The sequence below is a fragment of the Rhinolophus hipposideros genome (genome assembly GCF_964194185.1).
Source record: "Rhinolophus hipposideros genome assembly, chromosome: 3".
Classification (NCBI taxonomy): domain Eukaryota; kingdom Metazoa; phylum Chordata; class Mammalia; order Chiroptera; family Rhinolophidae; genus Rhinolophus; species Rhinolophus hipposideros.
In genome coordinates, this window is record NC_138049.1 from 91,461,193 (window position 1) to 91,473,648 (window position 12,456).

A 12,456-nucleotide genomic window follows, 5' to 3' on the forward strand; every position below is an offset into this window, starting at 1 on the left:
CAATTGTATTTTCATATTAAAAATTTCCCCTATGAGTTAAACATTATTGATTACAATAAAATGTTTAGAAATTTTAAATTTGGGGGAGAGTAAAAAGTATAGTTCTTTTTTATACTATCAGTGAGGCAAATAATTTCACCTTTGTAAACAGGAGGAATTGCAAATGTTGAAATATATAAGTAATCAATGAGAGAGCTGGTTAGAATGAGGCAGGGATTCTGAAGAATAGTCCCTGTCTTGTCCTTCCCTTGATTGGCCTTTTATACTCCCCAAAGCTTATTTTGTACAGAATTGAAGAAAGGGCAGAAGACCCAGGCAAGCTGCCCTGTACCACCTAATGTGGGTCCTTGCCACCATCTGTGGAGTAGCCGAATGAAATGAATGGGGGCTAACAGGCAGAGGGATTTAGATTCTCATCTAATAGCTTACTGTTAGGTGATACACTGAACCGAATTAGCTCCTTTTTTTTTTTAATTGGATCTCTCAATTGCTCTCTTTTGTAAATAAGTATATGTGCCCATACCCTCTGGACTATCAAGTCCTCCATCTGACTTCACATTGGCACGATATTCCAAAAATCAGATCAGTTAAACTCAAAATTGTTTCACATATGCCTAAGTGGATGGTTTTATATCTGACTTGATTATCACTGCAGTTGAATTGATTTTGCTTGTAGAGCTAACCTTAGGAATGACATAAGGATCAGTGAGACTGAAAAATGCTTTGGAGAACTCTGAGGAAGTCAGTTGGAGATTTACTAAATGCTATTTATCTAGTCTCTTTTTAATAAACGAGTAAATATATTCTTACAAATGAAAAGATGTAATTAATACGTCATTTGTTCTCTAATCTTGCAAAGAAGAGTCTCTATGTTAATGAAATTATATATTTAAATACACTGCATATGCTCAACATGAAGCAAAAATTACAGAGGCAAACTTAAGAAATGCTACACAGAAAAAGTGTTGAGCATGGCAATATATTATAGGAGCACAATACATTTTATACTTAGAAAAATATAACCAGAATACCAGGAAGAGAGATATTATGTGAGTTGAATTGGTCCAAGCTGCATTGGTCCAAGAGAATCATAAAGGAAAGATACAACTTTGACAAATTCTGAAAGGTAGGAATAGAGAACAGAAAAGAATATCATACCTGGGAGCATTAAATGGGTAAGAGTACAGTGGTGGCAATTTATGTTTTGAAAGCAAAGAAAAACATAGCACAGTTAAAGTAGATATATTATGTTGGGAAGTAGATGTATTTGAAAATGTAAATCAGGACATCGTATGGAACAGCGAATGTCAGATACAGAGTCAACTATAGTTCCCATTTTGATTATGTTGATATTACTCATGTGATCATCATAAATTTATGTCACTTTTCGACTTCAGTTATTTTAGAATATGTGAGACTTGCGTTTGATGGTTTCTGTGTTCGCTTATAGAATGAAAAGTCTGTGATCCTAAAATTCCAAGATATTTAGACTTTAAGCTGCAGGCAGTGGGACTCATTGATATTTCTGAGTGAGAATGTCCTCGACAAACTCCAATTTTGGGTAATTATTCCAGTAGTATGGGTGAGAGAAAAGAGATATTAGCCCAGAAGACCAGATAGTAGAGCATTGCATTAGTCCAACACCACAATAGTACAGTAAAAATAAATGGGATGGATATGAGGAGCATAGTAATCAAGTAAAGTCAAGAAAACAGAAACCCTCTTGGTGAAATTCACCTTCTCCCTCAGTTTATCTGGGTTTTTAAATTATTGCCTTGACCCCCACGGGATCTCACATGAAGGGAATGGGAGCAAAAGGTGTCTTGATACACTTTCAGAGATACAAGTCAATGCCTAACTCTTTTCTTCTCAGTGCTAGAGTCCAGACGGGGGTCAGTGGGGCAGTTTTATTCTAGGCCCTGATCCTCAGTTTATGAACCTCTGAGAATATGGTAAGAAAAATAAACATCTGTGGTATATTCTCTGACAGTTTCTCAAACATTTTAATCTCAGGATCCTTTATACTGTTACATATTACAAAGAAACCCACAGAACGTTAGTTTATTTGAGTTATATCTACCAATATTTACCATGTTAGAAATTAAAACAAAATTAAATAATGTACTTAATATTTATTTAATAGAAAACCCATTACTTATTAATATAATTAATCTGTGTTTTCATAACAAATAGCTGTGTTTTCCAAAACTAAAAAACGATTAGTGAGCAGAATATCTTTATTTTATATTTTTGCAAACTTTATTAATGAATGGCCTAACAGAAGGCAGCTAGATTTTACATCTGCTTCTGTATTCAGTTACAATATTACACACTAGGTCACTTCTAGAAAATTCCACTATGTTTATGAGAAGATAAAATTTTAAAAGGTAAATCATTTTAATATTATTATGAAGATAGTTTTAATTTGGGGGACCTCTGTGGTTGGATTCTCCATACCACACTTTGAGAATCCTTACACTATGATATTTAAAGGGAGGCGGGGAAAGAGATTCTCAGATGAACACACAGTAAAATTGTCAATGAGTTAATAAATTCTGGAGACAAAAGAGGGACTTGTATTTATTGGGAGAATATTAGCTAACAAATATTTCCAGAATTTATATAATTTATATACATTTTAAAAAGCTATAGCATTTTCCAGCTAAGGAAATGTACTCATATTTGTATTCAAACTGATTTGGACGACTAGAGAGCAACAATTCAACTAATAAGCATCTAATTTAATCATTGGTTGGCTTGCTGTAATCTTAACACATTATTATTTAATTTTTAGTTAACGTAACTCTATCTAATAATATATTATGGGTGCACAGTGATGCCATGTCTTTGCTAGACCTTCATATGTGACAAGTATTCCTGTGATTCTAAGGAGTAGAAAACACTGACTGAAAAAGACATTTTTGATACCTTGTGTCCTAATCTACACAAGAAGAAACAGTGTCATGGCACTGTGATGTCCTATAGAAACAACTGAATATTGAGTGAAAAAATTTAGTGATGAGGTATGATCCTTGTGCTGGCATTAAAACAAAAAAAATGAAATGTCAGGAATAAGAGAAAAGTCAAAGGGTGCTGACTAATGAGTTTAGCTAACATCCTTCTGCAGTAGCTGTGACTAAGAAAAGAAGCCCTGTAACTACGAAGCAGGTCTGGGAGAGGTTATTTTGGGGAATGTTTACCAGGACAATGGTGGCATTAGACATTCTGAAGTGAGATATTTTGTATAATTGGAGTTGGAATTAGAACAGCTACAGTATGGAACTAATGCCCCAAACAAAACAAAACAAACAAAAAACCCCAAACAACCCACTTTATTTGATTATACGAAAACAAAAAAGAAATCCTGTTGCAGTAAAAATGTTAAAAGGGAAGACAGATTAAAGGTCTGAAATATAATGAATATAGGAAGAATCTAAGATTTCTCTAATTGGGTAAATACTGTGATGAAACTGTATAGTATATTTTAAGAACCCGTTGACCATGACTACACACGCGCACACACACACACTCTCTTTCTCAAATGTCTTTGATCATGTTTTTCAGGTTTCTGGATATTTCTGTCCTCTTCCCGTCATCTGTATTAATTTTATACACGGTATATGGTAGAGCTCCAAGAATGTCTTCAATCCCAGCAGCCAATTGCAGTGGCTGTAGTTATGTGTTCCAGATCATCATTTGGAAAAAAGCAATTATATAGTGTGAAATTATCCTTGGCTATAGTGCATGAAACCCTATATAGAGAATCCCTACGAATTTGTGTCTAAATGTGTCTAACACATTTAAAATATAAACTGTGGTAAGTCCTATAATATACACACGATCCTGAGCTTCTGCACATAGTTGCCTCCAAATGCCATTCTTCTTCTTTTTCGTAATTGATCTTGTTTTTCAGTTGCCTGGATATTTTTGTTACCTTCCCTTCACCTGTGTAAATTCTATCTATCCCTCAATACTCAGAGTAAAATTTCTGCCTTTTGTAAATATCTTAGTCCACACTGATCTTTTTTTAAAACCAAAGGTGATTATATTCTGTAAAATTTAGTGCTAGATTGTTCACTGACCTTCTCTACGAGTTTCATAAGCCAGTTTTTCTGTTTTACTTTCTTTCCTTACTAGATGTTAAATTATCTGAATGTCATTTTATACATACACACACACATGTACATGCACATTTCCACACACACGTATGTGTATGTGTGTGTGTGCACGTGTGTGCTTTTTTTTTCCAGTATCAGTTTGCCTGGCTCAGTGTTTAGACTAACAAAGGTACCAAATAGTTTATTGATTAATTTGCATTCCATCTCTTTGACAGGATATCTACTCATCATTGACTTCCTTAGAGTACCAGACAGTGTGGAAAATAGATGTTCTTTATTAGATATTTTTTAAATTAAATTGAGTGTGTCTAGTTCATGCATATTTTATGCAGTAAGAGAGCTAATATAAAAAAGTTACTATATAGGTGTATAATGTTAATGAAATAAGATAATATGAATCAATAGCTAGGGTTAGTTTATATTTAATTTCTTTTTTAAGGCACTAGTGGTCATTATAGTGAAACCATTATATTCTATTTTTTATACTTTCTTCTTGCTTCAATGTCAAATGTTGTTATGTTAATCTTTATCCTGTTTTCCTGAAAATAAGACCTACCTGGACAATCAGCTCTAATGCATTTTTTGGAGCAAAAATTAATATAAGAACTGGTATATTATATTATATTATTTACATTATGTTATATTATTTACATTATATTATACCCAGTCCTATGTTATAGTCAAATAAGACTGGGTTTTATATTAACTTTGCTCCAAAAGACACATTAGAGCTGATTGTCTGGCTAGGTCTTATTTTCGGGGCAACATGGTAATTATTATAGTTAGATAATAAAATAGAGTATATTCCAGAGTAAAGGTATAGCCTTTGCCCATTTGTTTCATAATTAAAAACAAACAAACAAATAAGCAAGTAAACCCTCTGACTTCTGCTTTATCTATGGAAGTGCTGACTCAGAGAACATAAGAGTCCAAAAAGACCAATTAGCATATAGTCTTATCCCAATGTCACTGTAAGATCATTCACTATAACACAATTTCTAATGTGGTTAGGAAACAGTGTTCTGGGAAATGTTTCAGGTCTGCTTTTTCTTGTTTATTCAGTCAGTAGATAATGAAATTAAACTTAATAAAAAGCAGTAACTTAGCCATTCCTTTTATAATGATTTTCAGCCTCTAAGAAAGTCTGCTTACTGTCCAGGGTGGCAACAGAAGACATGTGATGTATAAAAAAACAATAAAAAATTAAACAGAAGCACAAGTTAATTGCAAAAAATGCCTCCCCTCCTTTTTCCTGCATCCAAGAAAACATCGTCAAAGCCAGGGTGATTCTGAAGACACCTTGAATGGCATTAAGGTATAAAGAAGAGAGGTTTTATTAAAGCTCAGGGAACACCTAAACAGAGTACTTTGAATGACAAAATGGAGAGGAAATGGGCTTATGTGGAGAGATAGTAAAATGGTTCTACTCTAAGAACCTCTGCTGATGACTACAGTTTCCTACTGTTCACTTTACTCCAGTCCTTTTTGGTTGTAAGAAGTAGAGTCAAATCAATGCACTTTGAATTCCCAGGGACTAATGGGTACCAGAAAAGTGAAAAGAACTCAAAAATCATACATACCCCGTAGGCTCTAGTATCAGTGGCTTCTCTCAGTCTTAGTCCTTCACAAGAATTAAGATCACTGTTCAGACATCGTGTTGTTTATCTTTAGGTAAAATTACAAAGAGGCAGCGTACTTGGTTGGTATACTTTGAAAGTTGAAAAATGATTTTTTGTGAAATATGTAGTACATAAAGAACAGTACATAGAGTATAAATGCACATTTCAAAAATCGCCGTGGTCATCCTACCCAGACAAGAAAGTAAATCATTGTAAAATCATTCTTTGTCATTGCTTCAGAATTTAGAATCTATTTACACATCATTAAGGCATATATGTTTGTCTGTTTTCATGTGTTTTATACATATAGAATACCATGTGTGTATTATTTTGTGACTTGCTTCTTTCAGTTTACATTTCTTTTGGTGATATCCATTTGTGCTGTTTTATTGCTGTATGGTATTCTAATATATAAATATACCACAATGTATTTGACTAAACTTATCTTATTAGACATTTGAGTTGATTCTAGTTTTACCTGTTTTAAAATTGTTCATATGGACATTATAATGTCTGTTCATATATATGTGAAGAGATCCTTAGGGTATGTACAATCATGGGAGAAACTGATTGTCCATGTTCTCCGCTCTCAAAGGGAATTACACAAGAATCAGATATTTAACATTTTTGAAATTAATAGGTATGTAATTATTTTCCAATAAGACTTGAATTTGCACTTCCCAAATTACTAATTGGTTTGAGCATGTTTTTGTATGTTTGGTAGCCATTGAGGTTTTCTCCTTTGTGAAATTTCTGTTAAAACTTTTCTTCTTTTTAATATTAGTTATTCTTTCATTATTGCTTTGCAGACGTTCCTTTTGTATATTGTGAATACTGGTATTTTGTCATTTGTATCTCTGACAAAAACAAAGAACAACAAAAAAAACTCCTCCTACCGTATTTCCCGGAAAATAAGACCTAGCTAGACCATCAGCTCGAATGTGTCTTTTGGAGCAAAAATTAATATAAGACCTGGTATTATATTATATTGTATTATATTATATTATTATATTATATCATTTCATATATCATGTCATGTCATATCATATCATATTATAAAGGCCCGGTCTTATATTAAAATAATACCGGGTCTCATATTATTTTTTGCTCCAAAAGACCCATTAGAGCTGATGGTCTGGCTAGGTCTTATTTTGGGGGAAACACGGTAGATTGTGGCTTGTTTTCTCATTCTCTTAATGATGTCTTTAGGAGGAAGTTTTTAATTTTAATGTGATCTGTTTTTACCTTAGTGTGTTGCTTAGGCATCTTTCTTACACCAAGGTAAAGAAGACATTCTCTTACGTGATATTCTAACATTGTTAGAGATTTACTTTTCATAGTTAGTTCAATCCATTTAAGGATGCGACTTTTTTTTTTTCTTTTAATGGTAATCAGTTATTCAGTACCATTTATTGAAAAGTTCATTCTCTCTCTCTTCACTTTCCCTAGCATCACCTCTGTCATTTTTCAAATAGTAGTAATTCATGGGTTTTCTATTATATTACATTTCTTTACTGCTTATGATACTACTACACTATTTACTCTAGAGTTATAACTTTTCCTGATATTAAGTAGCATGATTTGCACCTACCATCCTTATTCTTTTCAAAAAGCATTTTATTTATTATAAGCATTTATTATAAGCATTTTAGGATATTCTTTTCAAAAAGCATTTTTATTTTTTAATTACAGTTGACATTCAATACATTAGTTTTAGGTGAACAGCATAGTGATTAGACATTTATATAATTTACGAAGTGATGCAAAAAGCATCTTAACTGCTCCTGGTTTTATTGCATTTTCATAAACATCTCATAATCAGCTTGTGAAGAACCACCAAAAAATAGTAATATTTTGTTTATTTATACTGTCAGTAAATTTGGCGAGATCTTTTGCATTTAAAAATTTTTTCAATACTTGAAAATAATAGATCTGTCCTTTTAATTAAAGGTTTTTATAGTTTTCAATGGGATGTTATTGGTTTCTTTTATAAAGATTTTACTTTTTTGTTATGTTTATATCTCAGTGCTTCATATTTTTATTTTTGGAAAATGGTAGAATTTTAAAAATTCAGTTGGTTTACTTTTCCTTTTATGTTTCACTTTCTAACTCATGTTGCTGATATATGGAAAAAATAAATTTTTATATGCTGACTCTGTATCAAGACAGTTATATAAACTTTCTTATTTCTCATAATTCATTTGCTTATTCCATTGGATTTTCCCTCGTACATTCATATCTTCTGTGCATCTACAAATAATGGATTTGTTTCTTTCTACTATTTTATATTTTTAACTGTATTAGCTAGCTCCAACAGAGCTATTTTAATTCTCAAGGGATGTCTTAAATATTTCATCATTAACTTGTATCTTTGCTGTTATGTTTACTGAGAGATTATCAATTATTGGTTAAGAAAGTTTCTGGTATGTTAAAAATCAATATTCTGGATGTGTGCTTGATCTTACCAAAGGCTTTTTCTGCATCTTTTGATGTGCTCATACATTATTTTTTTCATTTTTCTCCTTTTAATAAATATAATAGATTATGATAACTGATATATTTTTTTATTAAAAGAACCTCTAATTACTGAGATAAACTCAAATGTGTCTGGTTTACTTACTCATTGCTGGGCTGCATTTGCTATTTTCTGGTATAATTTGCTCTTTGTTTTTTTCCTTAAATATTTTACAGAACTCATTGGTGCAGTTGACTGAGCCTGGAGTTTTATTTATGGAAAATTTCACAAGTTATTTGATTCTTTTAATGGTTAAAAATCACATTGCTTCCTATTTATTATTGAGTCAGATATAATCAATTATATATTTTGTATATTTATCCACTTCATCAAATTTTCAAACTTATTAGCAAAATGTGTTCAAAATACCCACTTAATCTTGTTTTACTATCTAAGCTATCTGTAGTGAATTCTCTATTATTTTCTTTTTTGGATAAATATCTGAAACTGTTTATTTTATCAGTTCCTTTATTTTGTTAGTCTATTTGCTTTTTTGATATCTATTTAGCTATTTTCTGATATGAACATTATTTCTCTCTTTTATATTTTTGATGTTCATTTAATTTTCTTTATTCACAAATTTTTAAGATAGTTGTATATTATAATTCATTGATTTTTTCACCTCTTCTGGAATACAGGTTAAAAGTTTCGAATTTGGAGTCAGACTGAGTAGTTAAATTATATTATATTACATTTCTTTACTGCTTATGATACTACTACACTGGAAGTATGGAAAGGATGAAAAGGATATCTCAAAATGGGAAAAAGGCACAGCTCAGGAATTTTATTCAAGTCTACTTATCCACACTAATCCATGCTAATTAAATGAATTCTTAGATTCAAAGTATGAAATGTTTATTTATTTCTTCTTGGCATAATTATTAATGATGTCACTTTGAATTTTCAGAAGTGTTCAGTTTGTATAATTAAAGATATGGTGACTATAATTATTGCCTACTCATGCTCTAGGTTTTTAGGCTAAATTTTAGTATTCTCAAGAAAGTCCTCTGTAACATCCCAGACTAGATTTGGTCCCACTGCTACAGAGATCCACAGCATTTTGCATTTCCCTTTTGTAATATTGTAGCTATATTAATGGTTTGACACCATGTCTCTTCCCTGCTAGATGTAATCATTAGGAGAGTAGAAGCTTTGATCATTTTATTCAACATTGTAAGCCCCCAGAACTTAATATAATGCATGGAAAATGATAGGTCCTCAATAAGTATTTATGAATGAATAAAGGAAGTACACAGTTTTAAATGATATATTTGAAGGAACTAAGCAAAATGTTGGTGTGCAGGCTAGGTAAACAAGTAAAGAAAAACGCAGCTTAAAATTATTGTCTCAAGAATGAATCCAGAAAAGAATCTACTGAATACTTTAGAAGACATGATGCCAGATGAATTGTTTGGCTTTGAAAATAGATTATCACAGATCTCTTCTTTCTTCCTCTTAAAGAAATCCCACATCCTAGACATGTATGTAGGTTTATCATGTATGCTATATACAAAGAGAGAGAAAGAAAAAAAAATGCACCAACATGATAATAGTAACTGTGTCTTTTAATTTATTCTTTATACTTTGCTATCTTACATATGATTTATATTGTTTTTCAAAAATAGAAAAGCATTATTATAAGATATGAAGTGTTACTACTTTTTAAACAATAGCTGGGTCATACCAAAGTAGTTTATGTCACTCACTGTTCACTATGTGTAATTAGGCAAGGTGTTTAAGGTAATACAACAGTTTTTAAGATGAATCTCATATTTGGTTATTGCTCGCATCCAACAATTCCTGGAAATTTCACTAAAAATGAGCAACTTTATTTCACAATAATTTAATGAGGTTTTGTGGAAGAAAGTTTTCTGAAGGCATACAATGGAAGTAGTTATTCACTGTCACACCTGACCAATCTCTGAGTTAAACAATCGGTCTAACACAAAAGGTTTGGAATCAACAGCACAATCAGTCATTTTTATTTATTATGTTGAGTTTGGTTAGATTAATGTGAAACAAAAAGCATAATAGATTAGACACAAACAAATTGTTAAAGTGGCATTGCTAAATGTGACAATAAAATGTGAACGTCCAAAGTACATTAAATACAGTGGGCTACAAATTGCTGTTGACATTGCCAGTCATGGAGGAAAAAAACTGTAACTTCTTAAAGTGAAATGTGAACAAGATACTGAATTTCAATGATTTTGTGAGCTATGTAAAATAGAAATAACTATAATACTGTCTCTATTGCCAATTAATTGGGCACAATCCTCAAGAAATTGTATGCTTTCTTAAAAGAAAGTTCATGTAGCTATATAAGAATGTGTTCTCTGTTATCAAAAATATACTGAAAAGAAAATAATATTATTTCAGGGTATTCTTGCATTACAAAGATTCAACACAATCAACATATAATCATGGAAATAGCCAAAAATAATTTTTATCTTCAAATAAAATTGTGTTAAATCAGTACTTCAGTTTCTGTTTTCACGTTGTTAACTTGAGGTACTCAGCTTTCTACTTAGCAACCTGAGTTGATCTTGTTGCAGTAATCACTACACTCATCAATCTCTACCAAGTGTTTTGTATAAGGTTTTGATGGTTGCTCTGTTTTTAAGATTGGGGCCTGAGTAGATTAATCAGCCAATACTCTGCTCAGGTTGAAATGATATTCATTGTACATACTGCATATGTTGCATACATATACAGTGGTAATCAATTCATGCAGTCCATACAGAGGTAAATCCAGGGGATGTAAACGTGGTTTAAGACTATCTAGGTAGAGGGAAACAATCATTTTGTTGGAAATACTTAGACTTTTTTTTTTTTCAGTTAAAATTTATTTGGGTGACAATGGTTAGTAAAATTACATGGGTTTCAAGTGTACAATTCTGTATTACATCATCTATAAATCCCATTGTATGTTTACCACCCAGAGTCAGTTCTCCTTCCATCACCATATATTTGACCCCATTTACCCTCCTCTACCACCCCTCTCTCCCCTGACCTTCCTGTAACCAGTAAATTACTGTCTGCGTCTATGTATTTCTGTTTCTTCATTTGTTTGTCTTGTTCCTTTGTTGCTTTCATATCTCATATATCAGTGAAATCATATGGTTCTCGACTTTTTTTGTCTAATTTATAATATTTCATTTAGTATAATAATCTCAAGATCCATCCATTTTGTTGCAAATTGTACTATTTCATCTTTTCTTATGGCAGACTTATACACTGTTAGTGGGAATGCAGATTGGAACAGCTGCTATGGAAGGCAGTGTGGAGGTTCTTCAAAAAATTAAGAATAGAATTGCCATAAAACCCAGCAATCCCTCTTGTGGGTGTATATCCCAAAAATCTGAAAACATTTATCCGTAAAGATATATATGCTCCGATATTCATTGTAGCTTTATTTACAGTCGCCAAGATACGGAAGCAACCAAAGTATTCTTCCATAGATGAATGAATAAAGAAGATGTGGTATATATACACAATAGACTTTTTTGGTTGAAGGTGATATAAGTGCCTGTGGCCTTTTTTCTTGCTGAGAGCCATATTGACATAGTAAAATAAGCTATTGTTAGGGCAAGCAAATTTCAAAGATAGATTAGAGAGACCAAATTAAACTGGATCTTTCATGATATCATTTAGCTAATGGTTTATACCTGCGTGCAACTATAGTCATAATAAAGAGTACTCTTCTTATTTAAGCCAATTTTATTTTGATTACTTATTACTTGCATCTTAAAACAACCTAATCCAAACATTGGCTGCCTGTCTTTAGCATTTAGTTAGAATTTCACATTATTAAAACTGTGGGGAGCCATAATTTCTTGTTTCTCTGGAAACTGGCGGCCTGGCTTAGTTCATGATTAACTTGTTTCAAGTCCTAAGACATTGTTCTGCTTGTCCCTCCAGGGGGCTTGCAGGCTACTGTGGAACGAAGTGGGAGTGGCTGGTTTTCCCGGATACAGATAACTGATGGCTATCAGGATGATTGGTAGACTTTGTCTTGTTAATTACTTTGGGGAGTTTTGTAGTGATTTTGTAGTTTCTTTGTAAAAGTTGAAAATTTACTTTCTGTGAGGTAATGCACACATGTGATTGTTAAACTGCACGTACCCATAGGGTATATATTGGTGAAGATAATTAAACAAAGGGCTCCAGCATCCCTGGAGACCGGCCGCATCATCATTTGTGT